The 18,832-nt window shown below is 45.1% G+C and overlaps 1 long non-coding RNA gene across 1 annotated transcript in view; it reads right to left on the bottom strand.

Annotated features, from left to right (window-relative positions):
• Positions 1–13,002: 13,002 nt before the first annotated feature.
• LOC149874769 (uncharacterized) overlaps positions 13,003–18,832 on the bottom strand; it is a 219,894-nt gene continuing 214,064 nt past the window's right edge. The window contains exon 3 of the long non-coding RNA XR_016439965.1: positions 13,003–13,093. This is a non-coding gene — a long non-coding RNA (uncharacterized LOC149874769). The remainder of the gene's footprint in view (positions 13,094–18,832) is intronic.

The following is an 18,832-nucleotide window of genomic DNA, read 5'->3' as shown; positions in this document are numbered from 1 at the left end:
CTTAAGTCCTGTCTACACTGAGATTTTAAAATAGCATCTTTCAGACGCATGAATTGGCGAAACTGAAATCCTCAGTTCACCACTAGTGAAGATGTAATTTAGAAAAGGCTCAGATATTTTTACCCCTCGCCCCCATCCCTCACTATGGCTGCAGAGCCGGCCATGGAGCTGTGCTCCAGCCTCCCTCTCCGCTTCGCCTGGGCAGGCGGCTGGGCAGCATGTGTGCAGCCAGCATTTGGCGGGTACCACCACACTGTGCCCCGCATTGCTTGCTTACAAAGCCCCCTCGCAGAGGGGCACACCTGCCCTCACCCCCTGGCCCTGCTCCCAGCTGTGATGTGCCACCTGGGGCTAGCAGCCCCCCGCCCCCCCCCCATCTCCGTCAGCTCCCAACCATCTTCCCCAGCCCTGCCCTACAGTCCCACTTACCTCCATGCTCCAGGGGTGAAGGGCAAGTCTGAGCCTGAGCCCAGCTTTGGCTGCCTCAGAGGCTCAGGCCCCACTCTCCTCCCTCTCCCTCCCTCTCCAACCAGAGCTGGGGGTTTCCCGCTCTTTTTGCAATTGGCTTTTGCAGGCTGGAGCTGTGCCAGCCTGCAAGAGTTCTGTGCAAAAACTGACTTCAGTTCTGGTGATGAGGTTAGGTGCTTGTATGAATGTTCAAACCACTTTTCAGAGCTGGGCCTATGAACTGCACTTTATCAGCCTCCTAGGTAGTAGGTATGGAAACTCATGGACTCAATATAGATAGTGGAATTCTGACATACTGCGACCTGCCAGACATCTGACTCCCCAGGTACCTCTGCACTTTTACCTATACTGCTATATCCCCCTTCCCTCCCCCCCTGCCAGCCTGTCCCTCACCCGCTGATACCTCCATTTCCATTTTTACTGACTGGCTTTCTTGCCTGCACTGCATGCCAGGCCAGCCTCTGGCTTCTTTACCATTCCTTTCATCCAGGACCAAGAGACACATCAACTGCAGGTATTTCCTCAGTCTGACAAAGGTTTTTCAACCCAAAAGCTTCCTAAGATATATTTCTCTAACTATTCCATTTTTTTCATAATAAACATATAAACATAAAAACACAAGATAAGCTATCACATACCATGAGCAACATATATCCAACACAACACCTTTACTTCTTGCTGTCCATTCCTTTAGAAAAAGAAAGGCTCTGTGACAGTTCAGTTTGGCTACCTTAGATGCTGCTGGTGCTACTGGTGCTGACTGCTGAGTCACCAAAATGATTTTTACCTGCTGCCATTTACAGTAGTGGACTGAACTGAGGCTCTAGGGGAGGAAGAGACCTCACTGGGGCACACTGCCATGTTGTGCAGAGGCCCCAGAGCTAGGAAGGGCGCACCTGAACACATACACAATGTCATGAGTTTTGCCTGCCTGCGACCAGAGGTGCAGGGCCTCAGAACCCAGACTCCCCTGCACCTATCTCCTTGACAGCTGGTAGGCTTTGCGGCTGCAGTAGTTTTTTTCACTCCCCTGCGCCCTAAGAGAGAGACAGTCGCACATACACTCATGTCACAAGTTTTGCCTGTTAGCAGCCAGAGGTGCAAGGCCCCAGAACCCCCCTGCACCTATCTCCTTGACATCTGGCAGGCTTCATGGCCACACCAGGGCCTGGCAGGCCTGCAATTTTCATCCCCCCATGCCTTAACACACACAGTGTCACCTATGTCATGAGTTTTGCTTGTCGGCAGTTTGAGGTGCAGTTTCCCAGAAACCCATGCACCTGTCTGCTTGAAACTTGGCAGACTTTGTAGCCTCATCAGGGGTTACTACTCCTGCAGTTTTCACCCCACTGTGGCTTAACACAGACATGTGACATGAGTTTTGCTTTCACAACTTTGAGGTGCAATTTCCCAGAACCCCCTTCACCTATTACCTTGAAAATTGGCAGGTATCATTCTCTCAGCAGAGGCTACCATCCCTGTAAGTTGCATCTGAATAACCCAACAAATTACAAAGTTATAGATATTTCATTGATTCCCCATTATATTCTATGGCCAAATCTCCGAATACCTCTGAATCATCTTCAAATCTTCTGAAGCTGATTCAGCCGAATTGAATTGAAAAAGCGATCTGAATCTCCATATTGAATTGTCAGCATCTGAACTGACCAAATCTGAATCCAAATTGAATAGATCCCTATTCGCACTGATCTAATTATTACTATTGGTAAAATCTTGAGATGATTACTGAGAGTTGGACCATGCCTTTCAGATTCTTTAAGTCCTTCCTGTGCATAATTTACATTTTTTCATATAGAAGGTGTGTTATCCTTCTCCAAAACTGTGCCACTTGTCCCAATCCTTTTCTCCCCAATTCTGCAACTGGCTTTTCACTCAGAACGGTTCAAAACAGGGGGCACTAAGGGGGTCTGAGAGCCCCCCATAAAAGGTGAGAACCCCTGGCCCACCCCATGCTTTTCTTAGCGGCTCAAGCAGTAGTGGTGGCAGCTTCTTCCAGTTTTCAGCTGCCACTGCCACAGACCCCCCAAACAGTCCAAGTGTAATTCAAACCCTGCCACTCAGCTGAGGTTCCACACAGGAAAAAAGGATTGGATGTAAGTATGCTGTAGGAGAAGCGTGAGTGAAAAAGTGACTGTGGCATGACAAGGAGTAGGGGAGCACAAATCAATTTTCCTGGTTCAACTTCTAAAAGAAAGTTAATAAAGCAGGCAGTAAAGTCTCTTCCATAGCAAGTGACTTCCCTAAAATGTTTTCTGAAGACAGGCAACCATTAGCAAGAAGCAGGAACAGAGGTGAAGGCTAAATCCAGAGATGGTCCCACATCCTTTGGATTTTGAGGACCTAGAGGGTTTATAGCCAGATCTGTGATTTTTTTTCCAGAGACAAGGTGGGTCATAGCACAGCCTCTCTCTCTCATGAAATACTGCCATATGACTCCCTTTGTAGTGTTTCCTCACACGTACATGGGTATTACTGCACAGGGAAAGGATATTTTTATTAAGCTTTGTCATGAGTGGGAGTTTACCTTAGCAAATTTAATAATAAAATTAGTAAAATCTGAAGTAAGTCCCTAGAGTTTGCCCATTGTTACTGGTATGTTCTGGGTTTCAGATCCTAAAGATAAGTGAAATACATAGTTGTAATTCTTGTTTAAGAAAATCCAATAATCAGCCATGTGCAGTATTTAATATTTACCTAATGGCAATAATGTTGTTAAGTTTGAAACTTTCTCTCATTAGTCATGATGCTCTTCAGTTAGAAGCCTGATTTTTTCAACCCACCCTCTCCCATCTATAACCATCCCTATAAATTTCATAATATCTGTCTTTCCCTGGGGTAAGATTATTAAGGATATTTTAAGGCTTATTACAAGAGAAACTTCTAACATGGGGATTTAAAAATGCCCTTCTTGTTAATAGTCCTAAGATTTTCCTACTACTTTTAGACTCATTATTAGAGAAATAGCAGGGTAGCTGTAGTTCAGAGAGCAGCTCTGACTGCTGCTGTGATGACTGCCCAAAGGTAATACCTGGGGCTGCTGCCCCATTCACCCCTTTTCATTTATACTACTACTCATTATATCTCCAGAACAGATTAAAGTAGAATGACCAGACTTGATTTCTATGTAAGTGTCTACTGAGCAAAAATCTATTTCATAAGTTTTGAGAACATAAATTTCACAGACATTAGGGCTGGAAAGGACCTCAAAAGATTATCGAGTCCAACCCCCCACCCAAAGGGGAGGAAGTCAGCTGGGGTCATAGAATCCCAGCAAGATAAGCATCCAGTTTACTCTTGGTGTTCAATGTAGGTGCATGTATTATAATTTCAAGAACCAAGTCTGCTCTCTTAAAATAATTAGTTCATTGAAATCTGACCTACACAGGTTGACTGCACTCTGTCAACAGGGAATACAATCTATCTCACCTTCCTTAAAACCTCCTGCAAACTCTGCAGTCAAGTTCCTTACCTACTTCCTATTCAATACACCAATTCAAATTTGCTGCAGAATATGGTGTTCAATGGTCTAAGACTATTCACACTATTACAATTACTCCAGGTCCTCACAGGTGCATGCTGGTGAGCACGTTTACACATGCATTTGATCCAAGATCAGTTCACTTGCAAGTAAACTACTTGCAAATAAATGTTGGCAGGCAGGTGTCAATGCATACAGAGACTAGGGAGCAGATTTGCTGCTCTTAGCACCAAACTCTCTGTAGCCCTGCAATGGGACCATGCTGCCACCAAGGGAGCTTTAGGCTCCAACTGAAGCTGCCAGCAACCAGAAGCCTTCTTGAAAAGCCAGCCCCACTCTGTGGTTCCTGGCCAGCCATTTTCCTGGCCAGGAACAGCATGCACAACACAGGGCAGAGATGGGCAATTATTTTGGCTGGAGGGCCACTTAATGAGTTTTGGTGAAGTGTCAAGGTCACAAGGGTAGCCCTGCCCCTTGACAGGTGCCCCAAACCCTGGTCACCATCCTGTGACTGTAAATCCCATCCCCTAACCCCTGATATTTGTCACCTGAAGGATCTCCCCTTGTCCAGGAAGTATTCCCTGGGGGGTTGTTGCTTGGATATTGTGTATGGAGGGGTTGATGTGTTTATGTGATTGGGGAGTATGTGGTTGGTGGGGGTGTGGCTATATGAGGTGTTGGTGTGGGATGTGTGTGGGTGTGGTTGAGGTGTGAGGTGTATGGGACATTTGTGTGTGTGTGCAGCTATGATGGGGGTGGGGTGGGGTGTGGGGGATTATTTGTGTAGATGTGTGTGGGAATTGTGGGATATGTAGTTGAGGTATAGGGTGTGTGGGACAGTTGAATATGTGCATGGGTATGGTGGGGATGGGAAGTGTAAGGGTGTGTGTATATCTGTGGATGTGTGGGTGGCATGAGGGGAGTGTGGGAGTACGGGGTGTTTGTGTGGGTGTGGTATGTGTGGTTGGGTTGTGCGGGGCTGTTGGGTGTGGGTGTGGGTGTGGTGGTGGGGTGGGATGTGTGAGAGGGTGGGGGGGCTGTGGGGGATATGTAGGTGTGTGTATGGGGTGTGGGAATGGCAGGGTAAGAGGTGTGGGTGTATGTGTGAATGCATGTGGTATGTGTGTAAGGGGCTGTAGGTGGTGTGTGTGGATATGGTGGGGTTCTGGGTGGGGTGTAGGATGTGTGGGACAGTGTTGGGGGGGTGTGTGGGAATGGTGGGGGGTGGTTGTGATGTGAGTAGGTGAGTAGTGTACACATGTGGGAGACTTCCCCTTCACCTGCTTTTTGTGACATGGCCCAGGCTCTCTGCAGGTGTGGTGGGGAGGAGAGGGGTCAGCACTAGCTTCCTAGCTCACAGAGCACTACAAAGGGCAGGAAAGCCGCTGCCACCAGCGGGCAGCAAGAGATAACCCTAGGTGAGGGGAGATGGGGACAGGGAGTTCAGCTTGGCACTGCTGGCTGTCTTGGTCTCTGTCCCACACCTGCCAAGTGGGGTTGCAGCCAAGCCTGTGCTGGCTCTGGCTGCTGCTGCTGCTCCCACCCCACCTGCCTGTCCTATGCCTGCCCAGCAGGGACAGGAGGAGTCATTGTTGGAGGCTGGGGAAGTTCCCTGGACAGTAGCAGCAGCAGCCCTGCCTGGAAGCTCTTCCTGCTGGTTGGGGCTGGCACCCTCTGGCAAGGGAGGCTGGGAGTGTAGCAGACACTGCCCTAGATGGAAGTGGGAGGGACTTGTCCCCATGCACAGCACAGCACAGCAGGGGCAGCCACTGGCCACCATCTCCTCATCAGGGACCCCACCTAACTATTCCTGCCAAGGCTCATAAAGCATATACTAGCCAGATGATACCCCATCAGGCCCACTTTAACCACTGCCTGAGCCAGACCCATGCCTTGGAGGAGTGCACCTCTGGCCACCTCAAGGGACACTGGCATACCCTCACCATCCAACTCGAGTTCACCAAGGACAACTGCCCCTGTGTCATTGTCATATCCTGCATGATATGAAACATCTTTGAAGCCTGGGGAGAGCTTTTCTATGAGGCCTGGGCAGATGAGGTGAGGTGGGTGGAGTCTATCTGGCAATGGGAATACCACCTGCAGTGGCAGTAACAGTGGCAGGCCTCCCTCAACACCCCTGGAAAGCTGCACAACCACCACCCAGGGAAAGGTCACTGGGTACAGGATGCCCTGGATGATCACCTCCTCCTGCATCCCCATTGTAGCCCACCTGGACTGCTGCCCACATCCACCCCTCACCTACCCCTAAAAATACACTCACTGAAAACATGCCTCACAAGTACAACAGTTTTTATTCCCTTTACATCAAACAGACACCCCTCTCCCTTCCCTCCCTAACAAACACAGCTCCCTTCCCCCCCGCCTCCCAACAGAGCCCCTCCACTACCCACCCCACCCATCAACAATTAAATACTCTCTTGTGCAGATTATTTACAAAGTGCTTTGTGTGCTGTACCAGGGTGGGGGGGCATGGGGTGGGGGCACCTAAGGAATAGAGCCCCAGGACAAGTGGCCAGCATTCCAGCCTCTAGCTCTTCCCCCGTGAATGCAGGACCTCCTCCCAAGCCTATAGTGGGGGGTCTGCTGCTAGGTGGTAGGTGGCTGCCAGGGGTCAGGTGGGACTAGAGTCAGGGGCCAAGCAGTGGGCAGCACAAAGGCAACTGCCAGGGCCAGAATGGTGTCCAGCACCAGGCAGTCATTGTCTGTGGCCTGCACTGCTCAGGCCAGGATCATGTTCTGTTCCTGCAGCACCATCAAACATTCACTCTTCAGTGCCAAGAGTTGTGTCTCCCAGTCTGCCTGGTCCTGTGGATCCTCGTGGGTGATGTTCTCCACCTGTGAGGCCCATAAGTCCTCCAACTGGTCCCCCAATGTCATCACCAGCCGCTCCAGGAGGATGGTGTGGTTCTGGGTCTGCCTCTGGCAGAGATGGTGCATCCACAGTGCCCCAGCTGTGGGCAGCAGTGACTCTGATCCCGCATGGGTTCATTGCAGGTAGATCCTGCCTGACTAACCTTGTTTCTTTTTATGACCATGGTACAAAATGCTTAGATGGAGGGGACAAGGTAGATGTCATCAACCTGGATTTTAAGAAGGCCTTTGATACGGTATCTTATCCTAGTCTCATAAATAAACTCAGTGGCTGTGACATAGATGATTACATGGTCAGGTGGGTGGCAAATTGGCTAATGGGATGCACCCAGAATGCTGTGGTTAGTGGGTTGGCATCGACCTGGAAAGATGTGGGCAGTGGAATTCCCCAAAGTTCAATCCTTGGAGCAGTGCTGTTCAATGTCTTTATCAGTGGCTTGGATGAGGGCATGGAGAGCACTCTGTCTAAATTCATGGATGACACCAAATTATGGGGTAAAGTAAACACGCTAGTGGGCAGGGAATGAATCCAGGCAGATCTGGACAGGTTGGAGAAGTGGGCAGAATAGAAAAGGATGCAATTCAACAAGGACAAATGCAAAGTGCTGCACCTAGGGAGAAGGAATCACCAACACACTCACCAGCTGGAAGATAACGCTGTCTGCAGCACTGTAGCAGAGAGGGATCTCAGAGCCATAGCTGACTCCAAGATGAACATGAGTCATCAATTTGATGAAATGATCAGTAAAGCTAACTGCACTTTATCATGCATCAGCAGATGCATCACAAACAAGTCCAGGGAGGTGATACTTCCCCTCTGTGCAGCACTAGTGAGGCCGCAGCTGAAGTACTGCATCCAGTTTTGGGCACCGTATTTCAAGAGGGATGTGGATAACCTTGAGAGGTTCCAGAGGAGGGCCACTCATATGGTTAGGGGCCTGCAGGTAAGGCCCTATGAGGAGAGATTGAGGGACCTGAATCTCTTCAGCCTCCTCAAGAAAAGGCTGAAAAGGGATCTTGTGGCCATCTACAAATTCATTGAGGGGGACATCAAGGGATAGGAGACGCTTTGTTTACCAGGGCTCCCCTTGGAGTAACTAGAAATGATGGCCACAAAGTGACAGAGAGCAGATTCAAGCTGGACATCAGAAATAACTTCTTTATGATAAGGGTTGCCAGAATCTGGAATGGACTTCCAAGGGAGGTGGTGCTCTCCCCTATCTTGGGGGTCTTTAAGAGAAGACTGGACAAGTACCTGGCTGGGGTCATCTGACCCCAGCACTCTTTCCCACCCAGGGCAGGGGGTCAGAATTGATGATCTGCTAAGGTCCCTTCTGACCCAAATATGGATGAATCTATGAGCCAGCATCCTGGATGCCAAGTGTGACCTCTTCTCTGCATGCAACTGCAGTATATGCACAGCCATGAGAAAAAATCTGTTTGTGAGAGTTTGCAACATTTGTCAGTTAAGATGATCTATACCAGGGGCCATGCACTGCTCAGCCGCAGATCGGGTGTCAGGCATGCCTGGGTTCCCAGGAACCATGGTATGTTGATCAGGCAGGCTCCAGCCCAGGTGACCAAGTTATCCACCCCTGCTCACCTCTGAGTGCTGGCTGTGGGCAGTCTGCCTCCTCTGTCCATTTCCTAGGATGGGACAGGCCAGGCTTCTGGCAGCACTTGCTGCCATGGCTTCAGACCCCTCTCCCCCCTCCCTACTCCCCTCCTGCAGGCCAGCCACTATCCTGTGCTGCTTCCCAGCCCATGGCACCTGTGCTCAGGGGGCATGGGGCTCCCAGACAACTGGAGTGAAGAGTTGCCCACACCCCCACTCTCATTGGAGGGGGCCTTTCCAGGGAGGTGCCCCAGGGCCAGCCCACCCACTCCAGCAGTGTGCCACAAGCATGCCCCTGCTGTACTTCTCATGGGCAGTGTATGAGGAGCTGTTTGCATAGACCAAGTGGTACCTAACTCACTAAACCCTACTGCTACTGATCACCGTGGTACCCTGGGCACACTTGCATACCTGGCATGGGACCCTGAGCTTCAACAATGTGGGGGGGCAAGCCCAGGCTGCCCCAAAACCTCTGCCACCACCTGGAGGGCTAGCTAGGGCATTACTACATGTCTCTACCCCCCACAACTGAGAAGGACATTGCCACCAACATTCACATGTTCCTCAGTGTGTGAGAGGCCCGTGCCCACCTATCTGTGGGGGCATGGACTGCTCAGTACAGTTTTTCACTGTGCCCTGCCTTCTTGTGTGCTGTGATGGGGAATCTGGGATGAGGGATTGCAGCTGGGATGGGCAGGGAGGAGGGGCAAGGGCAAGGGCAGGGACAGAGTCAGGAGTAGGGAGGACTCTCCCCTAGTGCTAGCATTACCACATCACCGGAGCTGGCATGGCTGGTGGCGCCACTCAGTCCTGGCTAGTGGCAATGGCTTGTGACTCCGGGCAGTGTCTTCACATGGCAGGGCATTGTATGTAGGCACTTGGCTGGGGCTCACCCCGCTCCTCCTCTCTGGGGAGGAACTGGTGCCACTTGTGGGCTTCTGTACAAAACACAACTGTAGCCTGATTCCCGGAGTGCAAGAATCTTTATCAGGTGCCATATAAAGGTCATGGACTTGCAAAAACTCCTGGGCTGATGATTGCAGTTGCTCACAGTGTCCCACTGTGCCCACAAGGCCTTGACCTTTATGCGGCACTGCCATGCCAGCCGGTCATAGCCACACTTCCACATCCAGCCTGACAGCCCCTCATACACGTGGGCATTGGAGCACCTGCCTCACACAAACTGGTGCTGCACCTCTGCCTCACCCCACAGTGGCATGAGGTCTCCAGTCTCTTCCTGGCACCAGTTGGGGCCCCACATGGCAAGCACAGGAGTAGACACAGGCATCAGCTGGGAGGATACCACTGGGGAATCCTGCACCAGTGCTCTGGACCTCATTGCAGCTGTCCCTATGATGCCAGGCCTGGGCAGTTGCCTGCAGTGCTCAGCACAGGGGCATGGTGCAGGACTGGCAGCAGAACAACAGATGCAAAGCCCCACAGCACCTGCAGGCTCTGGGCAGGCTGGTGGGGGAGAGCTGCAGGCTGGGGAAGCTGGCCCTCCCAGCGAGAAGGTGCTTGCAGCTGTGACTGGGGGCTGGCAGGCCTTGCAGGAGGCTGCAGCAGCCTGCAGCACCTTGCAGGCCTGGATGGCATGGGCCTGGCATCTGCACAGCACTGCAGTGGCAGGCAGTAGCACTGGGATACAAGCAGGCTGGTGAGACTAGCCTGCATCCTGCCCAGTGGGACACATAGGGCCTGAAGTCACTTCAGGCTTCCTGCTGGTATGCCCCAGGACTCAAAATGCCTTCAGGTTTTTAAAAGCTTGAGGTGGGGGCTGCCATAGAAGTAGCCCATCCCCTGGGACAGGAGAGGCTCCCATCCATGGGGCTAGCCTTAGGCTGGCCCCCTACTGGCAGGGCTGACCTGGGATCAAATTTGCTCCTGGGTCATGCCAACACATGTGTGACTGTGTGTGCAGTAACTAATATTTAGTAAAATTGATACCTGCATTTGCAGGTACATGGAGACATGCACACTACTGCACAGTAAACTAGGCTACTGCACAGTTAAGCATCTCATGTAGACATGCCCAGTAGGGCTGTGCAAAATTTCACTGGCAGTTTTGTTTTGATGTTGTTTTGACTGGTTTTGAGCTTGAAACAGCAAAATCAAAATGAAACAGAGAGTTTCAAAACAGGCTCAAAATGAAACAAGGCAAGTCAAAACATTTCAAAATTTTCAAAACGTTTCAAGTTTCGAAGCTCAAGTTGGGCTTGCCTGCAGGGAAACAGAAACTAAAGTAAAGAGAGGGAGGGGGAAGAGAAGGGAAAGAAGGGGAAGGACTGCTCTCATTATTGACTGTGTAGCTGGCTAATGACTGTTGTCCTTCCCTGAGGTCCCTTCCAATCCCAGTGCTCTGTGGGAGGGATGGAAAAACAGCATGAAAGGCGTCATTGTTTGAACTGCCCTGCTTTCTGCCTTGGTGTCAGTTGGGTGAGGGCGCACCTTAACACACACACAGTGTCACCCACCCATGTCACAAGTTTTGCCTTTCAGCAGTAGAGATCCAGGGCCCCAGAACCCAGAAGCCCCTGCACCTATCTTCTTGGAAGCTGGCAGACTTTGTGGCCTCAGCAGGGGCTACCACCCCTGAGGTTTTGACCTTGCTGTGGCTTAACACATATATGTGACATGAGTTTTGCTTTCAAGACTTTGAGGTGCAGTTTCCCTGAAACCCCTACACCTATCTCCTTGAAGCTTGGCAAGCTTCATGCCCTTAGAACGGGCTACCATTCCTGCAAGTTTAATCCAAATAAGGCCAGAAATGACAAAGTTATAGGCTGTTTTGAGCATCCCCATTATAGCCTGTAGGTGAAACGTTGAAACAGTGTTGAAATGCAGAAACTGTTTCAACGAAACAAAACAGAACAGTGGTTTTGAATCAAAACAAAATTTGAAATGAAATGCTGTTTCATCAAAATGTCAAAATGGAAGTCAAAATGAAACGGTGCTGTTTTGCACCTCCCTAATGCTCAATATTATGGAGATATTTAGTATTCTTTTCAGGAAAATGAAAAGACATCTGCATGTTCTCTAAATCCATGAATATTTGAAAAGTATCTGGTTGTTCTGTAAGTATGGGGATAAGGTTAATGTCATTACAGAGACCTTCACTACTCAAAACTTTGGAACATTACATGTGTTTCTGGGAAAAATGAACCGTGATTTCAGAGCAACTCAAAGCAGTCTTCCATCACTGAGCTGCTGATAAGATCAAATTCCATTTCCTGTCATTCTTAGTTTAACCCTGGAACTTTTGGAGATTTCCCTAAAAGCTTTGTTCTTGAAATAGGGTTGATATTTTTTTTTAAACGAGTGATCATAATAAAGTATATTTAATACAATGTGTTTAAAATTTACATAAATAACTGTCAATTGTTTTCCAAGTTAGTCTTTCTTATTTAATCAAGAATGTATTTATGGAAAATATGTTTGTGTTGGAATGTGCTTTATCTTTTACTTACCTCTGTCTCATCTGGCTGGAGTTACTGTAAAGGTAACGGAGAGATGCACTTTTTAATCAAATTGAAAGAATAATAATATTATCCAGTAAATCCAAATTACCGGTTCAAATCCCTGCTATAGAATAGGAACCATTAGTATTATTAAACCTGCGTAAAGAAAACACCATTTTTTCATTTAGTAGAGTGGCAACATTTTCTCAGAAAACAGTTAGCTTTCCTGGCTTAAGATTTTGATCTAAACTAAAAAATTAAGGGAAACGTAGTCTGAATTAAATCCTTTTAAACATTCACAAAATATAACAGGAACCTATTGTCATCTTGGGATTTGAAATTCTTACACCTATTTTCCAGTAGACTGCAAAGACAAACCTGAGAGCAAATATTTGGTGTAACTTGAGTTTTGCCTATATCCTTTCTTCTTGTTGGTTAAAAAAGAGGCTGCTGTAATTATACCCTAGAGAAAAGATATTTTTTTACAAGGCACCAAACCAGGTGCATGGGAGCTTTCACTAAGAACAATCAGCTATAAACTGAGGTCTGCATGGTAGGTCTGTGTGCTGTTTGGGTCTCTTCCAAGCATAAAACTGATAACAATCCACTCAGCTACCTGGTATAGTTAATATTCAATGAATTGTTACACTGAGCCTCAAGGAAAAGGTTTCATATAACTCTCACAACAGTATTTGTTAGCAGACCAATTATGAATGTATGCAAAAGTAAATAGAATAAGGAAAATGGCATTTAGTAGTACTACAGTAAAATATTTATGAACCTCTGGGACAATCACTTTGTAGTATGAAATAGAATTTACTTATAGCAACATGTTTGCCTATTGCCATCACACTGTGAAGGGATTGTTTCTCATAAGTTTATTTACCTTTTAACAAAGAAATTAATCTTCATCTTAATTTCTTTTTTTTTTTCCTTTTGATCACCCTACTTCTGGAACTAAATAATTATAAACACATAAATAGATTCAGAAGCCATCTGAAAAAAAAAATTAGATGAATAGCTGGAGATTTCTAATTTTGACTCCAGGCTCCAGAGAGTAATACTCATACCTGTATGCTGGGCCAGCACACTATAGATGTACCAGTGCTATTTGTGCTCCATGCTGGTGCTCTGCAATGGACTGAATCTCATCCTTGAGACCTTGAAATAGAAATGGAATTTCACACATTGTGCACCCATCTTATCCTCATAGCCCTGAATCATCATGGCGTATGTTGAAGAAGGACTATGTGCTAATCTAAAGTAAAACTTGGTTTATCCCAGTAGTCCCAACAGATCACTAACTGAGTTTTATTTTGATCAATTTTCTTTAGCACTTCAATTCTCTCCACTGTTGTACAGTTTATTTTACCACTAAGCTCACATTTTTCAAATGGCCACTATCCAATCAGTGTTTTAGATTTATCATAGGCCATAAATCTGATCTTAGCCAAAACTTGAAAATAAAAACTAAGCAATTTCATATGGTGGAATCACCTGAAGTTCAGTGGTAAGGGACAGGGACTAAGTGATTATTATGCACAGGAAAAGATTTTGCTCCTAAAGTGACACTTAAGAGCACCTGACTGCACTTAGATCTTTAAAAAAAAATTAAAATTATGGATCAAATTATATCAGTATAAAGCATGACAGTCTGAACATAGAGACACATGCTGAACATACTGAAATCCCTCTTTCTCAGAAGCTTTGATTCTCCATAAAGTAAAAGTTTTCTGCATGAGGTAATAGAGTTGTGCATGAGATTTTCATATGAGCCTTTCATACAAAAGGCTCCAACTTGGTTTGTCTCTAGATAAATTGCAATATATAGCTTTAAAAAATAAATGCCAATAACAACAATAAAAATAACAATATGGAACACTAAGCTTAGAGTGAAAAGTCTCACCTAATTGCTAGTAATATATTTATTTATTCAAATGTATCTACTTAAACCTAGGATGAAATTCGAGGTATAAGACCAAATTGTAAGAGAAAATGACAATACAATCATAAAAAAGCAGATGACCCTTGAAAAAAGTAGATGACCTTTTTCCCCTAAGATTAAAGATCGCCTCTTGCTGACAGTAAGCGACGTGTACTTCTCGCTGACAGTAATGTGTAACCGCGAAACCAGTCTAAACTAGCCCAAGCTTGCTCTGTAGCATGTTTTGTAATTTTGTAACGGCAAGAGGAAAAACCTAGATGCTGCGCAACAATGTAGCAATACAATGCTTAATGTATAAATACTAAGCTGAAAACTCAGTTCAGGGGAGAGGTCTTTGTCTTTCTGACACTGAATACCCCTCTGCAAAGCAATAAACTTAAGACAGACACTCCCTCATTCTTTGCAAATTGATCGCAGATAGGAACGAGCCCAGAGACGGGACGTGGCCGGTGCTCCTCGGTGTATGAGCACACCCTTCAGTGTATGGGTGCTATGCAGTAGCTGACCAATTTCCCCGACAAAATTCAGTTTACCATTTTGCTTTTCGCACTGTGAAAACCTCTTGCCCAATTAAAAGGTAATGGCACACATGGAGGCCATGCTGATAGGAGGTCAGAAGAGTGGTGGAAGGATAGAAATGGCATTGAAGCTAACATCTATTACCTGAAAAGCTCTTTCAAGAGCAATTTTCAGGGAGGTTCACTGTGTTTTGAGGGTGGAAGCTAGCAGTAGCTAGGTATAGAACTGAGATGGAGGACATTCATAATTCCACAAGGTGGGACTGCAATATGCAATACACAGAACCTAGAGAGGTTTTCTTCCTCACTGGAAAAAGTGTGATTAATCTCATTTTAAGTAAAATGTTAAAAAAGAGTGCAACAGATGGCATTTACAGATAGAAATTGAGGTTTGAAGAAATATGGAAACTGTATAGTGCTCAGAGCACTAGAAGTAATCTCTCCAGATCAAGTTGTATGGATCCAAAGGGCACGTCCAGATGAACGTGCATGTGCTATATGGTGCCACAGACCCATCTATGGCACCACACACAGCATGCGCTATACATGTAGTTATTCCCTGCACTGCTAATTTGCAGTTCTTGATGAATAAGTTTCTTATTCACTGTATTCACATCCTTCATGATTTGAAAGTCTGCACCCCCCCACCTCCACCCCCACTTCAGTCTTCTCCTTTCCAAACTGAAGAGTCCTAGTCTGTTCAATCTCTTCTGGAATGGCAGCTGTTCTAGACACCTGATCACTTTTGCCCTTCTCTGTACTCTGGCTGGGTGCACCCAGACTAGCGTGGATGTGTGGTATGCAGCACTATAGACCCACACTGCACACACTGCACATGCAGGCATTCCCTACACTGCTAATTAGCAATGTGGTCGGGGGTGGGGATTGACACCAGGAGCTTTCATTGTCAAAAAAAGTCTGCACCTAAAAAAAGCGGGGCAGTGCACATGGAGGCAGTGTACACCACCTGAAACCAGAGCCTGGCTGGCCAAAGCCACACTCTGGCTACAAGCTAGGCTCCCTGTAGTTGGATCACCATGGTTGCAGCCCCAAGAGGTCCCCAGGACCCCAGGTAAGACTGCTGGGGCCAGCCCAGGCACTGGTCCCAGTCTCCCGCATCTCACTCAGGGTAATGTGCTGCACTCCAGAGCATGCACGCATAGGCATTTCCCAGGAAAAAGTAGCAGTAGCACATATTGTGCCTTTGATATTTACCCCTGGAGAAATGCACATTCCCACTTATGGGGACATGCCCAAACAAGCCAAATATGAAAGTTTTACCATCAGATAGGGAGGGAAATGAGTTGGAATGAATGTAGTGTCATTTGCATGGCTGTGGTATTATCTATTGGTAGATAATGGTACATAATACTCCAGAGCTAGATATACAGCTCCTATCATAAACACTGAACTCAGTCACAGTATATATCTGCTTGCAGGGCTAAAGCAGACAGATATATTTTTATTTTAATATTTATTTTGTGGAAAGAGCAGTCATACATGATACCGTATCACAGCTTAACAATTTAGCAACTAATAACAATTCATAGCATCTGGTAAAGCATTGCACCAACTCCTGAGTGTCTGAACTTGGATAGCTAACTGAGCATTCAGGTTGTTAAAGCAAACTGTAGCTTGCTAAATATGGTTTGTATGACAGCTTTTAATAATGTTCTCCAAGTTCTTGTTGATGGGCAACAGTTGGTTAGAATACAAGTAAAAAAAATGTTCTTTGTTAGATTTATAAGCACCCTGTCCCACGAGACCCAGAATACATGTATTAAATATAACACTTTATGACTATGTATAATGCAAATTTGTTCAAAGGTAGAAGAAAGGAACTCTACAAATAAATAGCCTCCGTTACCATTAAGAGAGGAGACAGAAGAAGATGGTAGTATTGAGTGACATGAAATAACTAAATGATGGGGAGAAACAGAAGCAATCTGCAGTGTCCTTTGGTGAAGCTGTCTACCCAAACAAGCCAAATGTGGCTTTCATTCTTTAAGCACCCTAAATTTCAAAATGAAGTCAATGGTTTGTGTGCACTGGATGCCTGCTGTTAGTAGTGATGAAAAGTGTTTACTGGTCAAATATTGCATCCTTTATTATTGTGCATTGCTTGATTCCTCTTCAGTAATTGTTTACTGAAATTTAGCGAGCATAGTAATTTACTCTTTAGTTAGGGTCCACTGTCCATTTGCCTCAATATTTATTTCATTTAGAATAACAATCAATAGAACAAAGCTATTGCCTAAGATCATCTCTTCATGCAAATAGCATGCAAAATCATCAAGTAAATGAAAATAACCAGCAAGCACTGTCAAGCTCCACAGTGTCATTTCAAATTAATCTCTGTAAGCAACTTTAGACTTTATATTAATAAAAACAATAGCTGTAATACATATTTTTCCCTTTCTTTTTCCTCAGCAAAATGAAAACAGTGACAGCACAAGATCTAAAATGCCAATTAATATAAACAACAGAAAAAATATTCAGAAGGTAAGATAAAACAGCTTTCTTTTGCTTATTTGTGGTACAGTATATGAGCAATGCAGTAGCTAATGTACATACCCATTATATTGTCTAAGACACAAATGTGTGCTCTGTAGCAGGAAATCCCTGCCCAACTGATAAGAAAAGAGGACTATTCGGCAGCTTTCAACAAAGTTGTTAGCAAAGTTAAAATTGGGTTATCATTCTTTAGAGTGTAGTTTTGTATAGCTTATTGTATTTTGAATCCTTAAACAAAAAGTATCAGACAGCTTTAAATAACTATTTTTTCCAATGTGTGTGGAATAGTAACTTCGTTTAAATATTTAATATCATAGCATAGTGGAGTTCATTTTTTTTCTGTTTTTAAGTTGCCAGTTTCTGGGCTATTGAACACATTTTCTATATTTCCATACAAAATAATTTGATGATCAGGGAAAAACAAATATCTATAAAAAATAAATAATATGCATATTGCTTTAAAATACATAAAAGAAAAATAGCAGAAAAGTTAATGAAGTTGGGTCAACCATGAATTCAATTTATTAACTATTTTTGATTTGGGGTGCATCACTTTTAATGAAACTGCTCAATTCATTTTCAGTAATAAATAAACTTTAAACAGAAGATATACTACCAAGGTGGCGTGATGGTTAATATTCAGACTGAGAAATCATTTAAAATTAATTTGGTGCTGCTCTTCCCATATAAAACAGTGGTCCACATCACAAAATCCCTGCACATAAACTGTAACAACAAACTATACTTGCTATGAATTCTAGAAATCAGAAAACCTGAGGACAGGTTTATTTGCTCTCTTCAAGCCTGTGTCAGAGTGATGCCCAAAGAGTGATGCCCAAACACTTCATGGATTGAAAGGAAGTGAAGGTAGGTGTACAGATATAAATCATACATCAAGTTGCTGGGAGAATTAATGAAGTGGAATGATTGATATTTTAGCTTATAACTTTTTAATGTTCTTCATATTGCAATTTATATTAGCTTAGACTCCATAGACAGTTGCAAAATGGATAAAAGTAGCTATCCATGATTGTAACTGAGTATAAGGGAGTTAATATAAGTTGAATTGGGCATTATGTGTTCACATTGTTGCTTTTGTAAGAATTTGTAATACAGGAGAAGTGATAAAATATGATCTTTGAGATTTTGCAGGTGTAACAATCCTAAAATATAGGGTTTTCCTTATGCCCTGGATTTTAATGTTACCAAAGGCTTACTAGTCTAACCTCCCACAGTAATCATGGCAACTCCCTCACTTGTATGTAGGCCTGGGCGCACTTCTACCCTTTGATTCCAGTTTAAAGTGAATTGTGTGGCAGTGGCATTTCTAGTCAGGCATTGCTGAAGGAGTCATTTAACTTCATGGCTCATTATCATCTATCTGATCCCTTTTAAACTCATTCAAAGGTATTAATGACCTCTCTTCTTTTTTTAATGGTCTTGATGTTACATTAATGAAGCAGCCCTGCAGATTGCTTTTAACGCAATGAATTTATATTTGTTTTTCTTCAATTTTAAACTGAACTATACAGCCCCAGGTCCCTAGCATATTAGTAAAGCTTCTAGTTGATTTTTAACTGGAGAAAATTGTGTGTTGTTTTATATGTGATGATGCACCTCACCATGTGTACCCTACTTTTCAAAATTCTAGATGCTCCAAAGTGCCTCAGTCTAGAAATTATTGTATATTTTGCAACAATGGGCATGTACTCATATGGCACCATTGTTACTGTGTTGTCATTTAGGACTTCTTTTTAAAAATACTAAATGATGGAACAGTAACAACCCATACTGTGCCACACTGGCAGTGCACCATTATTTTTAGCAGCTACATTGCCATAGCAATGTGCTATACTGAGGGAGTGTATTGCTATGATGACAGAGGTGGCATCACAGTTTTTGACCAAAAATGCTATATCACCA

Source organism: Crocodylus siamensis, chromosome 1, assembly GCF_052110815.1.
Source record: "Crocodylus siamensis isolate JL-2025a chromosome 1, ASM5211081v1, whole genome shotgun sequence".
NCBI lineage: Eukaryota > Metazoa > Chordata > Crocodylia > Crocodylidae > Crocodylus > Crocodylus siamensis.
This window is presented reverse-complemented; position numbering and strand designations above follow the sequence as displayed.